This window comes from Eschrichtius robustus, chromosome 15 (assembly GCF_028021215.1).
Source record: "Eschrichtius robustus isolate mEscRob2 chromosome 15, mEscRob2.pri, whole genome shotgun sequence".
Taxonomy (NCBI): Eukaryota; Metazoa; Chordata; class Mammalia; order Artiodactyla; family Eschrichtiidae; genus Eschrichtius; species Eschrichtius robustus.
The window spans coordinates 51995878-52014321 of NC_090838.1; the positions used below are offsets into that span (position 1 = coordinate 51995878).

An 18444-nucleotide genomic window follows, 5' to 3' on the forward strand; every position below is an offset into this window, starting at 1 on the left:
CGAGGAAGCCTCGAGTGTGGTGGCTGTATTGCGGTTCCAGAACTTCCTCCCGGCAAGATCTGATCTGACAAGACGCACAGCAGGGCTGATGGAGACGTTCATCACTTCCTCCCCCAACAAAAGGTGCTAATAAAATAAACTTCTCTCACTGGCCACTTGGCTGCTGTGTTGATTACAGCAAGATCTTTATGGACTCTGGTTCTTTCTATTGTCCTTTCCGAGTATTATTTTCCTTGTACCTATAAGCCCCAGGCCTTCCCAACACACACACACAAGAACTTGGCTGCGTTTTTCCTTGGGCATCTCTGGGTAGTGTTGTTTATTCCCAAGTTACCTTCCTGCACCAAAAAAGAGTGATGATCCCCTTAGGTTCCAGATTTTGGAACTGTGAGAATGTCTAGGTTAGACCAGTGTTTCCCAAGCTGTTTTCATTATTACCCCCTAAAGAACCTTGTCAGGTATTCTTTTCCTAATCGCCCTTCTTCCCATGACATTACTGTCTATCAGCATATCTCAGGGCCACGAACCATTGTAATTTCTAAGATTTTTTTCACATACCTCTGCCCTCACCCCCCGCCCCACTCCACCTAAGAAACACCTTGGGGTCAATATCGCCTGCTAAGAATATATGAGCTGGAATCAGCAATGGAGTTTCCAGCCTGGCACTTTCTTCCTTTCAGTGGTGATTGCTGACATCCTGCCCCAGCGCTGCATTTCTTGCTCCTGGTTGTAAATAAACTCCCATCTACCTCTCACAGTCAAACCTTAAGCCTGAAGTAATTTCACTCCTAGGTAATTACCCAAGAGAAATGAGTGACTGTGTCCACCAGAAGACCAGTACAAGAATGTTCATAGCAGCTTTAATTGTAACAGCCTAAAACTGGAAACAACTTAAGTGACCTTCAATAAGAGAATAGATAAATTAGGATATATTCACACAATGGAATATTACCAGCAATAAAAAGGAACAAACTACTGCTACACATAACAACATGGATAAATTGCAAAAAACAATGTAAGTGAAAGAAAACAGACACAAAAGAGCATATATGGTATGATTCCATATCTATCAAGTTCAAGAACAGGCAAAATTGGTTCATGGTGATATTCAGAATAGTATTGATAGTTACCTCTGGGACAACTTAGAGGGAAATTTCCTCCTCTATCTTGAGCTGACTGAGTGTTACATAGGTGTACTCAGGTTAAAATGTGTGTACTTATATAAAAATAAAAATTCTAGCTATACACTTAAGATTTGTGCACTTATCTCTGCAAATTACACCTTAAAATTTTAAACAGGTCCTTGAAAGCTCCTGAAAAACAAATCAGTCAGAGGTGCCTGGTTAAGATGCAGATTTCAGGGTCCCATTCAGAGACCTACTCTATGGGGCAGGGCTGAGAAACTGACCCTTATCCAACGCCCCCGGTTATTCTGATGCAAGTTGTCCTGGCATTACCCTCTAAGACACACTGGTCAACAGCACCAAGGCATGTGGGATCTTAGTTCCCCGACCAGGGATCAAACCAGCGCCCCCTGCATTGGATGGGCGGCGTCTTAACCACTGGACCGCCAGGGAAGTGCCCAGGTCAAGAGTTTTAGCAGAAGGTATTTACTGGCTTCAGTGGCATCTTGGTACATGTTCCCATTCCATAAACCTAAAGAACTTGGAGTGAATGGAACAAATGTAGCAAAATGTTCCCTGAAAAGCTGTGAGAAATGCAACAAAAATAGACCCCTATGTCCTATGAGCTTAAATTGAATCAATGTGAAGGCAAACTGCCCCCTAGGAATGAAGGCTATGATGTTGGAGGCAAGGAAAAAAGGCAGAGAAAGGGACCCTTTAGACCAAACAGTTTTGAATTGCTGCACTTGAGTACTCTGGTTGCATCCCACCCTAAATCACTGTGTGTGGAAGGCAGAGAATCTTATCTGTACCTGAGTACTAGCTCCTCCCGTTGAGCTGCGTGACTTTGGGTTACTTAACAGCTCTGATCTTCAGTTCCTTCTCTCTAAAATGGGAATAACAGAATTTACTTCATGGTGTTGTTGTAAGGATTAAAAGAGAGAAAGAATATAAGGACATTTTACCATATGTAGGGAAGGAAAAAAGTATTTTCCCCTCTACCCTGTTAGGTTCTGTACCTGGGCCCTGTAAATTAGACTGACAAAAGACACATTAACAAGAGAGAAACAAAGAGAAGTTTATTAACATGTGCATTGCACATACCCAAGGGAGTACCCAGTGATGTGTAACTCAGAGGGGTGGTTACAACTCGGGCTAGGCGGCATCTTAACAAAAGAACAACACACTTTGAGAAGTGACAAGAAAAGGAAAAGGACTTTGAATTGCTAGGGCAGCAAATTGTGGGAAGACAAATACATGGGGGAACGAATGAAAGACAAAGTCTTGTTAGTAAACTTTGTTATACAGATTCCTCTGGTGCCACCTCTGAGCTGATAAGGGTCTAGAGGTATTTCCAGTGATGAACTTCTGTCCTTTCTGGTAGAGAGGGGAAAGGGACACCTTTATAAACTTCTGTCCTGCTTTCAGGCAACTAGGGAGAGGACAGAGAGCTTTTCTTACATCTGCTTCTTCTCAATTGCCGGCAGTTCAGAATAATCCTTATACCAGAGTGGCATATTTGGGGGAGGCATATTCTGCTACCAGTCATATGCCTGGCATGCAGAAGGAGCTTGTTAAGTGTGGCTTTCCTGAAATTTAAGTTGTTTGCACTAGCTTCAGCTCCTCATTCACACATCAAATATTTATTGGGCACCTATTTTGTTCCAAATACTGAGGGGCCAGGGCTGGAGGGATGGATGAGATGTAGACACGCACAGCAGATGAGGTGGGCAGAACGACCTGGGAGGACAGGAACTGGGGATACGCTGCACAGTGCAGGCAGCAGCCCCACCCCAGTCTCGGGGACCAGGGACGGTGTCTCAAGTTCCCCCCAGCTGAGTTTAGCAAGATAAAGGGAAGTTGCCAGAAAGGCTAGCATAAGGACAAACAGAGGCCTGGGGTAAACAGGGCATCTAGCTGTGTAAACTTTCTGGGTTCTCTTTCATGGGGTGCATTGATATGAAAGCCAGCATCTAGGGGGAGATTGCTGTGTGCCAGGCACTGGGTCGGACGCTGTGAGGAACTGAGGCTAAGTCAGTCCCTGCTCTCAGGAGACTTTCATCTGAATCAAGCCCTCCCCAAACCCCTACGGTAAAAGACAGCAGGGGATCGAATTACACACATCATTTGTATCTGACCTACCGCTGTGAACCAACTGCTGGTCCGCAGAGGGGAGGGCTGCAGTCTTGGGTGCTCTTACTATTTGGCCCCTGGACCTGGTAAAAGTCTCTGACCATGGAGGGAGTCGGCAAGCATGCTGACTGGCCCAGTCCCACTACCTCTATCGCCCTCAAGTTACAACATCTATGAGGTTCTGCTTCTTGGAAGTCAATTGCCAGGAAACGCTCGTGAGTGGCAGAAACCATACTCCACCTCTGGTAGGTCGGCAGTATCTTTTCCCAGGTATCTCAGGCAGAATCCAAAGGCCACCATGTCACTTTGTCATAAATTCTACCTCTTCAAGAAAACTTATGCTCTCTGTGAAACTGAGCAACCTCTCCAGGGCTGTGAGAAGTGGTTCATGCTCAGCGGCATACTAATAACTGTTTAACATCGGCTCTGCAGGAAAAAAAAGCCCTGACTTGTTCACCAATTTCTATGGTGTAAATACTCCCACCATGACCAATGTCAAGCTGCCAAAGCTACGCCACTGAGTGTGGAGTCGGGAAGATGTGTACGATCAGCTCTGGCCCGTGGAAAGGAGCCTCTGCTCCAGCACACCCCTGGCTCATGCTCTTGGCAGCCCCTGAAAGGTGAATTACCAGAATGATTTGTAGATGTAACCTCAGTGATGAATAACGGCATATTCTTAACAGCCCAAAAGCATTGTCTGAAACACCTTCAGGGACTAGAGTGACCTGCTCTCAGAGCTGGGCTCACGGTTCTATTCTTCTCTGGATCAGGCTACCTTCCATATCAAGTCCCATCATTTTTCTGCCCAGTCACCTCCTACCCATCCATCCTTCCATTTTCTTTTTTTAAGAATATAGGAAATTTCTCAAAGTATCATTTTTTTAATTTATTTATTTATTTATTTATTTATTTATTTATTTATTTATTTATTTATTTATTTTTGGCTGTGTTGGGTCTTGGTTTCTGTGTGTGGGCTTTCTCTAGTTGCGGCGAGCGAGGGCCACTCTTCAACGTGGTGCACGGGCCTCTCACTGTCACAGCCTTCCATTTTCAGTTAAGTCACTTCCTCAAGGAAATCTTCCCAACACTCCAGCCTCCACTTAGCTCCTCCTACCATGAGCTCTCAAGGCCCCACCCACGTCTCCTTGCTGGGCTCATCACAGCTTAATGTTAAATGTTGTTGGTGTGATTATTTGATTCGTATCTTTCTCTCTCTAGACTAAATTCCCAAAAGGCAGAGCCTGGTCACCACTGATCCCTCCCCCAGCACATGATGGGAGCTCAGAATATACTTGTGGGACAATGAAGTAGATGATGTGAAGAAGAGTCTAAACCAAGAGCGCTGACACAGGGCAGAGACAGAACTTCCTTTCAGGATCGCCCCACAGCGCTCTCTCCACCTTCCGTCGGTCGCAAGGTTTTCAGCTTCAGGGTCAATTTAGCCCCAGGGTCATCCTCATCCAGTAGAGGAAAAAACTGTCCAGCTCTGATGAGAAGGTCCTCTTGCCATGGGCTACCACTAGCCTTACATGGCTTGTGTACAAGTGAGACAAAGATCTCCTCTCTGGCCAGATGCAGCCCCAGGGACCCTTGATTTGCTACAGGATGCTCTTTGGTGAAGAAAAGTGCTCCTCTTCCTCAGAGCACACAGCTTGGTGGGCAGCACTGGAACTGAATTTCAGCCCTTAGTCCAGCACCTTTGTGCATCATACAGACTGCAGAAGTATGCATAGCAGCCCTGCTGGCTTGGCCTCCCCAGGAGCCAGCCTTGCCAAGATCTAGGAACAGAGAGTTGAGGGCAGAGGGAACAGCAGTGCAAAGTCCCCGAGGCAGGGCTGAGCTCAGGCATTGAGAAATAGGAGGAAATCAGAGAGGGCAGCAGGGGCCAGAAGGGGAAGGGCTTTGACTTAAGTGAAGAGCTTATATTTCACATGTTGTTGAATTGAACGGAAGTCGTAAAATTGGATAAAACAAGAATTTTCAGTCTTATTGTCATGACCTATTGACCACAATGGGAATAGACCCTGAGGGAATGTACCAAGGTGGCCCCCTTATTATACACAATAGTTTGGGGACCAGGTCCCCTCCCAGGTCATGCAAGACCTGAGCCAAATTATATTGTGAACCCTCCTTCCTCCACCTTCCCCTCCAGGTAAAAGCAGGTTACAATAAGCACGGAAGATGGCCTTAAAGGGGTGGACATTTATTGTTACATGTACCTATCCCCTTTCCCTTCTTTTGGAATTGTTTCTTTTCCTAATCCAAACACGTGATTTGAATGAGGGCTGCCATGTTCTTACAGACCTGGCTCTTGGCCTGAGGTGGAAACTTGGCCTTAACTAAACCAGCTGAATTCTTCCCTAGGATTTTAAAAATATGGACCAGAGAGACCTGAGTAACTCCTTTCTGTTGCATTTATTTTCCTTTTTTGGAGGTGAGCACTTATTACAAAACTAGGCTTGGGTATAAAGGATACAATGGTAATAAAAGGAAAGGACACAGTCCTGCCTCCATGGAGGTTATAGTCTAGTGGGAGGGACTAGACTAGTCCCTCCCACTAGATTGTGAAATTACAAAGGGGACAGTTACTACAAAGAAGAGGCTGGTGGTACTCTGAGACCTGTGATGGGTGAAGTTGGTCATGGCTGGCTTCCCAGAGGAAGTGGTGACTGAGCTGAGATCTAGGCATTGGGAATGGCACGTGAGAAGACTAAGTGGCAGAAGAGAGCATGGTGAGTATAGGCAGAGAGGACGGCATGACTTGAGAAGAGGGAGAAGGTTGGAGTGTGGTCTGATGCCAGATGAGGATAGAGGTGTAGGAAGAGACCATTATGTGTTAGGAATTGTGTTTTGTTCTAGTTATAGAGACCTGTAATAGGAGTGGCTTCAATAAGATAGACATTTATCATTTCTCACCTAAAAGTTGTCTGTAGATAGAAAGAAAGCGTCTTTATCCCAAGCTCCTTCCACCATTTTCTCTGCCATTTTTAGTGCTCATTTCCATCTTCAAGTTCTCCTCATACTCTCAAGATGACTGCTCAAGCACTAGCTATCACATCCACATTCCAGGTAGAAGGAGGAGGAAGGCATAAGGGCAAAAATGGCAAAACTTCCAGCTGAGTCAGCCTTTTATAAAGGACTTTCCCTAGAAGCTCAACTTAATTACTTCTGCGTACATCTCATTGTCCACCCCTGACTGCAAAGGGAAGCTGGAAAATGTGATCTTTTCAGCCAGGTACGTTGCCACTTCCAACAACACGGGGATTTTGTTACCAAGAAAGAAGGGGAAAATTTCAGATGCCTTTGAGATACCCAAGAGTAGATACCAGGTAGGCAATTGGCTACATAGGCCTAGAGCGTGGAGAAAGGTCTGTGTTGGAGAATAAATATGGGAACTCTCTAAGTAGAGATGGTGATTAAAACTGTGAGGATCTCTGAGGGAGGAAGTAAGAGGACCTAGGATAGAGCCTCGAGGAACTCCAACATTTGATGGTCAGGTAGGAGGCTAAGCCAGTCAAGACAGAGAAAGAGAGGGATAGAAGATGGGAAATGTGAGGCTGTGGCACCACCATGTTGGGGACAACCCCTATCTGCAGGGAGAGAGAAGAAAGCGTCCTTGTAGAGAGTTAGCCAGAGAGAAGGATTGTGGGAGGAGGAGGCAGGATGAGGGAGGGATGTTTTCCCTGGTTCCCTCATATCTGATGCCCTGCCCTTCCTGTGATTGAGCTGTTGAGCCATCTTTTTTGGTTTTTTTGGGTTTTTTTGGCTGCGTTGGGTCTTTGTTGCCACGCGCGGGCTTTCCCTAGTTGCGGCGAGCGGTGGCTACTCTTCGTTGTGGTGTGGTGTGTGGGCTTCTCACTGTGGTAGCTTCTCTTGTTGCGGAGCACAGGCTCTCAGCGCGCGGGCTTCAGTAGTTGCGGCACGCAGGCTCTAGAGCGCAGGCTCAGTAGTTGTGGTGCACGGGCTTAGTTGCTCCACAGCACGTGGGATCCTCCCGGACCAGGGACGGAACCCATGTCCCCTGCATTGGCAGGCGAACTCTTTTTTTTTTTTTTTTTAAACATCTTTCTTGGAGTATAATTGCTTTACAATGGTATGTTAGTTTCTGCTTTATAACAAAGTGACTCAGCTATACATATACATATATCCCCATATCTCCTCCCTCTTGTGTCTGCCTCTCACCCTCCCTATCCCACCCCTCTAGGTGGTCACAAAGCACTGAGCTGATCTCCCTTTGAAGCAGAATTTCTTAACCAAGCTCTCTATCCATGTACCTGAGAGAAATAGCAAAATCAGATCTGGCCAAGTGGCAGAAGGAATTTTAAGTAGTAGGGAGAGGGCCAATAAAACTATCGTTCATTTTTTGATGAGGGGTGGGGAATGGTTTGAGTAGAAAGGACTAACTGATAAACCATATCCTATTTCCACGTGACTTTGAGTTCCCTAGTACTGGTATAAACAAGGATATGAAACACACACATCCTGCCCGCTCAGGCAGCTAACTAAACCAAGTAACTGTGGCCCACCACTGGCCATAAGCTTCTCCAAAGCTCCTTTTCTAATCCAACCTATTATACACATGCAAACCATCAACTTTCCCAATTTGGGAAATAAACATGGAAAATAGTGCTCGGTCCTCATCCTTTTCACCACAGGAGGTATTGGAGATGGGTATTTTGACTCAAGCCAGTCTCAGCAGCTAAAATATCACCCATCCTTGTCTACTCTCTTGAGAAGGAATTAGGCAACTGGGATGAAACAGGAGAAGTGAGCATTTTATTCAGGAAAGGTGATATACAGTAAACTTCATACTGAAATGGTTTTATTCTAGGAAAAATTAGTCATGAACAAATGCTAGATTTCTTATAGGCTCAAGGTTTAATCGAACTAGTGGGTAATTGTCCACAAGAGATTGTCTGGTCTTGAGAAGTCGTATCACCATGCTCCAAGCTTGGGTGTACTGTCCACATACTTCACCACTTTGAAGTCTTTGCTCACAAAGTTTATGGCATTAAACTGTTTTTGGTTTCCACCTTAAGGGATATGAAGCTGTTGTTTGTTCTAGATCAGTCACGGAATTAAAGAAAACTCAGCTACCTCTGAATAAGCCTACTCCTTGAGTCACCTTGAGTAATTTTCACTTATGTCATTAGTAATTGGAGTGAGGGAAAAAACTTCTAATGTGCAACTCTTAAGAGCCTAAGTCATTCCCTACTAGAAAATTAAGAGTTTAGTGATTCATACCAACTCTTCTAGGCCAAAAAGATGCTTCCGATTATATGACTAGGTAGTCCCTTATGTACCGCCTACTTGAGCCCCTGGAGAGCTGGGCCTCCACCCCAAATCGTCTCCCTCTGTCCACCCTACTTGTTAGGGTACTCAAAACTTTTTGGCTCCTCCTCCATTTAAATGAAAATTCCCCTCAGGAGAGCATTGTCTTTACCTTAATCTGTATTGATTTTTGGTTTTTGTTTTTGTTTTTTTTTTTTTGGCCACGAGGATTGTGGGATCTTAGTTCCCAATGAAGGATGGAAGCCACACCCTTGGCAGTGAAAGCATGGAGTCCTAAACACTGGACCGCCAGGGAATTCCCTACTGTAATCTGATTTACAGAGGGGAGCAGACAGAGGAGAACAGGCTTTCTTTGGTTAAGATTTCCACTCAGACTTCCTACTAAATATAAAATCGCTGCCTCAATCTATTTTTTTCTCCTTGGGTCCCCAAATCATTGCTGGGAGGAAGTTTGGAGAATATCTCAAAGGTAGGATGGCAGGCAATATGTTGTCAGTTAAGTGCACAGATCCTGGGTTGTGTTGGGATCTGCTACATACTGGCTGGGTGACCCTGGGAAAATTACTGTAACCTCTCAGTGCCTCGGTTTCCACATCTGCAAAATGGGGATAATAACAGAACCCAATTTATGCATCTAAAGTATTAACTATGAGAATGATGATGATGATGATAATCTTTCTCCATTCTTCTTCTCTTCTCTGATCTACTGAGAATGACTTCTTTTCAGTTCCCTAAAACTTTCTCTCCCTTGACATGAGCCTTCTAGAATGCTATTCTCTCTTCTTGGGACAACCCCTCCCCACAACTTCACCCCTCCACCCTCACCTAACACACTCAGGTTTTACCTTAGATATTACTGATATGGCCCTGATCAGCCACGCCCAAGTCTAGGGTGAGTATCTGTGAAAATATTCCAACCACACCCCACATTTCTCCTATTTAGCAACTATCACATGGAATTATAAGTGCCAGATTAGACTACACTCCCTGAGGACAGGCACTGTGTCTGTTTTATCCAAGGACTGAGCACACAGTTTTGATAAGGAATGAACCCATAGATAGATGGATGAATGTTAGACAAAAGTTTACTAATACCAATGTATGGAAATCCCTATAGACACTTCAGTGGAGAGGGTATGAGAATGGAATTACCCAGAGAAGGGATCTTTGCTATCAAATACAGATTTAGTGCCTAGTTGTTATTTACTTGTCTTTTAAAAACTGATGGCATTTGATGCCAACAGCTCAAAAACCATTTATTATTTCATTTAACTTTACCTCCACAGATGTAGTAATAATATGTTACCAGGATAACAATACCAAGAAGTTTCTTTTAGGTATTTCTTTTTTGAATTTAGCAGAGGACAAACAGGAAGGAAAAACAGGAATTGAATCCCCTAGCATGTGGTCATGTGTCTCTGTTTCTCAGAGCCTCGGTTACAGTGAAGAGGTGAATGACATTTAGATATGAAGCTAGTGACTTCGGGTCTCAGTCTCTGGTGAAATAGGGTATTTCCATTTGGTAATCACTGCTCTAAAAATGGTAAGAGTGTGTGGCCATTCTGCTGAACAGAACTCCAGCCCAAAGGAATTTCCCTGGGAGCCCTGCTTCAGCCATCTCCCTGGCCCCTGGGAAGTGTTTGTCTGATTTTTGCCCAGTTCTGAAGGTGAGGTCATCATCATCACCCTCTCTATTCAGGGCACCATCCTGAGGGTACTGAGAAGCAAAAGGGTAGGAGATGGACGTGGTGCCCATCCAGGAGGGAGCAGAGGGGAGCCAAGGACACACAGAGCCAGAAAGGGAGCTAGGTTTTGCTCATGGAATAGGCGACTGGACAGGCCAAGGAGTGCATGAGGGGGCAGAAGAGGTGGCCATATTGACAAGTTAACAGTGAAGCAAAGGAGGCAGATGAAGCAGGAGTGTGTCCGAGAAGCAGGGCTGACCGAATGCATCTGTAGGGAGGAGGGGCTGAGCTAAAGAGAGAGGGAAGGGGGAGAGCCAAAGCAGTGAAGTTCAGTGAGAGACAGGGGGAAATCAAGATCAAGATGGAGGAGGAAATTTTGGGTTGAAAGAACTTTTCTTCCTCCAAGACCCAGGGATCAAGACAGAGACATATTTTTAGGGGAGAAGATAGAAGTCCAAGAAGTTCATCCTGGAGATGGGCAGTCCTGGGATCAAATGCCTGCATTGTGACTTGGAAGCAGTTAGAGGCTGGAAGAAGTCTTTAAGCTCTGGTTTCATCATCTGCAAAACAGGGTTATCGATACTTTGCAGATGAAGTGTACATACTGCACCAGCCTAGTGTTTGTGGCTGCTGCATAAATGATAGCAGCTATGATTATTTTGTTACTCATCTCAGGAAAGCATGAGGCAAGGACATCTGCAGAAGGGAAACAGGGAGAGAAAAGTTTGGGGCCTTGGGGGAAGTGAGTTGCCATGGGAATAAGACACACAATTAGAAGGTGATTAGAAGGCAGGCCAAAAGGCAGTGAGGACCTGCTGAGGTCAGAGGGCAGGAATTTGGGGCAGTCCACTGGCAACGCTGGGATTTGAACTAGTGGGGCTCAGCAGCCTGGGAGTGGGATCAACATTTTCATGGTGTGGACATTTCCATGGCATTGCCTTGACATTCACATTGCCAAGGGAAACAGCTGGTTGTTTTAGTTTTAGGGAAGCTGGTCTTTTGATCAGGATTTGCACAACAAAGCACCCCTTCAGGGCCTGTGGTTCTTCTGTAGCATTGAAGCCACTGTAGGAGGGACTCCCTGTTTCTCACACAGCAGAGATGGAAGCAGGTTTTCACCATTGTTTTAGTTAGAGCCACTGTTCCCACAGCCTTTGCCTGTGCGTTGGCGGTGGAATGGAAGGTACTAAGGAAGGAAGAGCCAGGTATGTGCCGAACGATGGTTTATGGGAGAGACCAAACTGCAAAATGCCTTTGAGAAGGTACCTCATGCTGTTTGCTAAGCATTTCATTTTTATTTTATTGTTTTTATTTTTGGCCGCACTGTGGGTGGCATGTGAGATCTTAGTTCCCCAACCAGGGATTGAACCCGTGCCCCCTGCAGTGGAAGAGTGGATTCTTAACCACTGGACCGCCAGGGCAGTCCTGAGCACTTCATTTTGACAACCTGAGTTGTCAGTGACCTGCAGCGCAACAAGTACCCTAGAACAGGATTTTTCAACATCAGCACTATTGATATTTGGGACCAGACAGTTCTTTGCTGCGGGGGGCTGTCCAGTGGATTGTAGGATGTTTAACCGTGCCCCTGGCCCCTACTGACTAGATGCCAGTAGCAGCCTACCCACACCAACCCTTTTATGACAACCAAAAATGTCTCCAGACATTGCCAAATGTCTCTTGGGGGGAAACTTAGCCACGGTTGCAAATCTCTACCCTAGGACGGTGATAATCCTTGAAGGAAAACACTCTAGAATCTACGTTTCATCACTTGGCTCTCAGCTGTATCTATCTCTCCTCCCAGCATGTCTCCAAGGACCTTCTTCCTCATTATCAAACCCCTAGTTTTTGCATCACCTATCTGGCAAAGCAGAGCTAAAAGATCGTGAAAAAGTAAATCTGAAAAGCAAGAGCTACAGAAATAGAGAGGCATTTCCTCAGGAGCGGTCCCAGCTTTATAGAGCCTGAAACCTATACAACTTGGAAAGCCCATTTTATGAACACTAATGCCAAATTACAAACACAAAATTGCAAGGGTCCCTCTTGGGGCTTTGGAAGAGGCTGGAGCTAAGCGAGGGGCCGCGTATCTCAGGTTTTGTTAGTTTCACCACGAACCTGCTTCTGCACATCATGCAAACCTGATTCTTAACTCAATTTTCTTCTCTTGCCTGAACTTTCTTTTCCCCCTAGAATACTATGTGGAATAACCCCACAAATGACCTCCAATGTGTTTTTCTCTTGAAAACAAATACTTAAGACACTATCCATTTTGCTTCTTTTTTTGACAAGTTATTGAAGGTGAAACCATACTGCTTTCTGCAAAAGAGGTGCAAAGTAGACCTGAGACTAAGTAAAAGAAACTATCTAGATCTTAATTTCCTAGGCTATATGGAAAACGAAATCATTCTACTTATTAAAATAGCCTTTCTTCAAATTCTTGTGACTTACTAAAAATGACCATTAACATTTTCAGTTGATTTCATTTTGGTTTTGGTCAGAGTTTCTTCTGAACTGAGTTTCACTGACAACTTTGGTGACATTTATCCCTCACTTCCCTTTTTTTTTTTTTTCTGATGCCCTATGGGACTGAGGCTAAGGGATGTGCTGCTCTTGTTGGCACAATAGCTTTTCTCTTTGGATAGGATACACCGAGACCCAATGCTCCAACAATGGCAATAAATCATGTTTTCCTTTTCAAAGCACTCTCATATTTACTCTCATTAATGTTATGTGTAAGAAGCTCTTGTGAGTGCAACATAAACCAGGCTTATTTGGGAATCCAACAATAAATAAGGCCCTCTCCTCACCCCGAAGAGGCTCATGGTCTGGTAGGAATGACAAGTATATATAAACAATGACAATAACAGTGGTAATGGTAATCATTATAATTTGAGTATCTACTATGTTCCTACACTGTTCAAGCACTTTACAAACATTAACTCACAAAATACTGGGCAACATGTGATACATATAATGTTATCTGAGGCCATATGAATTACAGCTGTGGTGGAAAGCGCCAGGAAAGCTTCATGGAACAAAAGGGATTTTAACTGAACTCTTGAAATCACTATGTTTTATACAGGCAGAGATGCTCCAAAGTATCAGACAGACACTTATTTCTTATCATCTCACCCAATATCTGAGCCTACTTATAATAATAAAAAAAGGCAGCCGCAATAGAATTGTTAAAACAAGAATGAAAACACTAAGGTCACATTATGGATAAGGGAGAGCTGTACGAGAGAACCTGTATGTATTAAGACTATTGCTTAGCACTGAGGTAAAATCTGTCTTGGCAACTTAGGTATAACGGGTTTCATAACTTCAACTTCTTTCTCAAAAACAGACATACATGCTTGCTCTAACCTCTAAGAAAATCGACAGGATGAATCTTTATCTGAGGGGGATAAAAGGTAGTAGAAATTGTTTTTCACAGATACACAAAGGTCTTTCAGGCATTTGTTTCTTACACTTAAATTATCGTCCCGTGATGGCATTTCTGTGAGAAGCCGAGAAGCTGCAATCCAAGAATGCACCCTTCTGGTGTTCTAATTCTAACCGGATCCAGGGAGGGAGCTTAGAGCAGTGCTTTTCAAACTCTAATGTGCATCCCAATGGCCTGGGGTTTCTAATTCAGTCAACCGGCTTGGGGCGTGAGATTCTGCATTTCTAACAGTCTTGAGAGGCAAGGGCTCAGAACAGTAGTTTTCAAATGTGAGCATCAGAACCACACATGGATGGCTGGGCCGCAGCTCCTGAGTTTCTGATATAGAAGTTCTGGGGTGGGGCCCAACAGTTTGCATTTTTTTTTTTTAAACCACTTTATGGAGAATGATTGACATACAAAAAGCTGTAGATATTTAACATATATCTGATGAATTTGGAAATAAATATACACCCGTGGAACCATGACCACAATCTATGCCATAAACATATCCATTATCTCCAAAAGTTTCCTCCTGCCCTCTTTATTATTATTAAATTTTTTTGGTGACGGGAGTTTGCAGGCCTAACAAATTCCCCAGGTGATACTCATGCTACTGACTACCACCCCCCACCCCCCACACGCCAAACCACCATCACCACCACATTTTAAGAGCCACTGGCTTAGAACAACCCTCATGAATGTGAATGGTCCCTCCTGGGCTTTGCAGGAAAGTTGGGGGGATAGAGAATTCAAGATGAAACAACCAAGATGGGCCTTTCCAAGCAGGTATCTTATGAGCTTAAATGAAAAGGGATCCACACACTTTAGATAATGAAGATAAGGATAGCTAGCATTTGTTGACATTTTCTCTGTGCACCAAACTAAGGGGTTTAACTCACATTACCTCACTCGGCAACCAGCATGGGCAGCAGACTTGGTGTTTGATGTGTAGCTGAAGAGCCGGCCCCATGTGCGTGTCCGGAGGTGGTGTCTCGGTTCAGCGTTGTGGTCCGCAGAGGTACCTGCAAGCAAGGCCAAACTGGCCCGCAGGAAACACCTTTAGATCTGGACAAGCAGCCGCTGATTTCTGCTTCACAGGCCTTGCAGGAAACAACCAAAAGAATTTGGGGGCAGGTGTTAACAATCATCTGTCTCAACCGCAAAAGTACCTGAATATAGAACAGAGTTTATCAGCCCTGGCCCATGTCAGAAGCATCTGGATGCCTGAGACCCATCAGGGGAGAAACCTTTTTTAAAGCTCCTCAGCCAGAATTGAGAACTAATGGTATAGGTTTGATTTGGGGCAAGACCAATGGGGGAGGGGGAGGGCAAAACCCAAACTAACCAGCAAAACGCCTATTCCCAGAATGGATCTCTTGAGGGTTTGCCAAATTGGCCAAATTGGTTTCTTGCTACTCTTTAGAGCAGTAGTTCTCCAATTTCAGGACGCATCAGAATCACCTGGAGGGTTTGTTAAAGCAGATTACTGGGCCTACCCCCAGAGTTTCTAACCCAGCAAATCTAGGGTGCATTTCTAACACATTCCCACATGAGGCTGATTCTGCAGGTTCCAGAAACTTGGTTGCTCTCTCTCACCCTCAGAGGCATGTCCTCGAAGGCCACTCTTGCTGTCAGCCATCAGCACACCGGGTCCTCCAGCCTTCTCTCCACCAGACAGCCCTGTCCTCTCCACCACCCTGAGGCACGGAGACACAGTCAGCACCCAGACACAGAGCTGGAGGTTTTCCCCCCTAGAAGGAACAACACCAACAAAGGCAGGAGGCAGTGTTCTCAACACAGGGTGCACTCTGGAAAATGCCCAGGCCAGGGCTTCACCCCCAGGAATTCTTATTTAATTGGCCCAGGATGGGAACTAGGCAGCAGTTTTGTTTTTTAGTTGGAGTAAAATAGACATAAAAACAAAAAAGTGCACAAATCTTAAGTGTGCAGCTCAGCAAATTATCCAAACATGTATGTATTTTTAATTTGTATAAGCATCACTGAGGAAAACACACACACACACACCACACACACACAAACATCACCAGCAACTCAGAAGCCCTTCTTGTGCCCTCCCTGTAAAATCTACTCATTCCCCCTTCTCCAAAGATAACTGCTGTCCTGGCTTCTAACACCACTGAGGTTTAAGATTTTCCTGATTTTCCTCATTGTATGCTATCTCATGTTTTGAGGGAAATCTTTTATGTCAGCTTCCTTTTATTGAATATTATATTTGTGAGATTCACCCATGTGATTGCAGCTGTATTTTGCAAACTTTCAATACTGGTCTGTATTCCATTATATATGATATACCACAATTAGTCTGTTCTACTGTTGATGGGCATTTGAGTTGTTTGCAGTTTGAGCGATTGCAAATAATACTTCTGCAAACATCCTTGTACATGTCTCTTGATGCACCTGGGTACTCATTTCTCTTGGGGATAAACCCAGGACTGGAAATGCTGGATCACAGGGAGGTATTGGCTCAACTTCAATAGATGCTGCCAAACTGCTATCTAAGGTGGGTGTACCGATGTTAGTAGCACTTGTGAATTCTAGTTGCCCCACATCCTAGCAGGAGAGCAGTATTTGTATAAGCTTGCCGGGCTCTGTTGTGCATCGGGTATTGAGAGCCACTGGTGCCATCGTATGTGATACACTTTGGAAATGGCATATGATCTCACATATGGCGGGAGTACTGGGGGTAGAGGGGATATAGTGTGATGTTTTCACAACCACCCAAGCAGCAGACAGGACAGATATTTTTATTCCCCTTTTGCTAATGAGGACACTGAACTCAAAGTTCATTGAAGTAAGATAACCATAGAGTAACAGTCATGACTAAAACTCAGGACTCTTGATTTCCATCCCTTTGTATATTCCAACATACAGCATAACGTTATTCATTAGATGTCTAATGTATAGAGGTTTGGGGCAAACCAAACGCCAAGGCACCTTCTCTGTTGTCTCCTGTCCCAGGGTTTAGGAAAGAAGGGAAAGCAGAATGACTCAGACTTTACCCATGACTGAAGTCTCTGGTCATGGTTGTGAGAAGTACACAGATTCTTCCTTTAGTCAGGGATTTAAGACAGTAAATATGCCTCTTCAGTGCCCGGGAAACTCCACAACCAGAAGGGTAGCTGGTGAGCCTAGGAGCAAGATGGCCTGAGCTTCCCTCAGACAGACTGGGCTCTGACCCAGCCCTTCTCTGTCCTCGCTGGGTGACCTTGGACAAGAAACTCAATGTCTCTGAGTCTCAATTTCCTCGTTAATAAGATGGGAACCTTAACATATATCTCATGTTTTAAGGAATGAATAGCATATATAAAAACCTAACACATATTAGCAGTCAATACAATGTAGGTGTTCGTAATATTACAAGGTAGAGCCCCTTAGCCCTGAATCTTCCATTTTTCCCTCTCTACTGGATCTTCTCCATCAATGTACAAATGTGGTTATTTCTTCTATATTTAAAAACCTCTCTCAACCCTACATCCTCCTGTAGATTGAGCCCCAATTCTCTCTTCCTTTTACAACTAGTGGCCTTTGAAGCATCGTTTGTACTCACTGGCCGCAATCCCTCCTCTTCATTTGTTCTTGAACCTTTCCATCAAGACTTTCACACCCCCGACTCCACTGACAGGACTCTTCTCAAGGTCACCAGTGACTCTGACTTCGGAGGATTCCCAGTCCTCATCTTACTCACTCTGTCAGCAACAGTCAATGCTCCCTCTTCCTTGATGGGTCTTCTTCACTTGGCTTCCAGGACAGACACCATGTTTCTCCTACTCTCCTTCTAGCTCTTGGCTGGCCCTTCTGTCTTTCAGCTTGTTTTTCTTCTTCTTCCCAGTCATAAACACTAGACCATTCCAGGACCCACATCTTGGACTTCTCCATCTGCTGTCATTCCCTCAAAAACTTCTTCATCTCTTGGCTTTAAATACCATCTCTTCATTGATGGCCCCCAAAGTTAATCTCCTGCCCCAACCCTACCCTTGAATTCCAAGCTCATATATCTATCTGCCTGCCTACTTGGGCCCTTCACTTGTCTAACAGGGATCTAGGGTGTAAGTGCCCGCAACTGAATTCCTGATCTTCTTCCCAACCTGCACCCGTGAAGCCTTCTGTCTCAATTCATAGCTAAACCCTTTTTCTAGTTGCTCAAGTCAAAAACCTTGACATTCTGTTTGGCTCCTTTCTCTTCCTCACACCCACAACCAACCCATTAGCAAATCTTTTTGACTGTATTTTCAAAATATATCCAGAATCTCCCCACTCCTCACCATCTCTATTACTACTACCCTGGTGTAAGATGTTGATACTTTCTTCTCTTCCTGGGATTATTTCAATAGCCTCCTAATTGGTTTCACCCTTGTCCTTCACGGCTTATTCTTAACACAGCAGCAAGGGATCCTTTTAAAATGCAAATCAGATCATGTCACTCCTAGGCTTAAACCAAATGGTGGCTTCTCATCTTGCTCAGAGTACATCAAAGTGCTTAAAAAGGCCCTCCACCATCCCCCACCCACACCCTTCTGACCTCATCTTCTAGTCTTTTCTGTGCTCATCCTGTTTTTGAGTCAGTCACACTGGCCTGCCTGTTGATCCCTAAACTTGCCAGGCATGCTCCGGCCTCTGGCCTTTGCATTTGCTCTCATCTATGCTGAGAATGCTTCTGCCTCAGATATCCTCATACCTCTTTCCACCTCCTCCAGGTCTTTCTTTAAATTCCACCTCCTCAGTGAGGCCTTCCCTGACCACCCTACATTATACTGTACTCGTCTTT

General features: G+C 44.7%; 1 long non-coding RNA gene across 1 annotated transcript in view; it reads right to left on the reverse strand.

The window, feature by feature from the left end:
- The window catches only part of LOC137777987 (uncharacterized), a 78829-nt gene that overhangs the window by 22654 nt on the left and 37731 nt on the right, over nucleotides 1-18444 (reverse strand). The window contains exons 3-4 of the long non-coding RNA XR_011076694.1: nucleotides 15255-15355; nucleotides 14563-14758 (exon numbers count right to left, since the gene is read on the reverse strand). This is a non-coding gene — a long non-coding RNA (uncharacterized lncRNA). The remainder of the gene's footprint in view (nucleotides 1-14562; nucleotides 14759-15254; nucleotides 15356-18444) is intronic.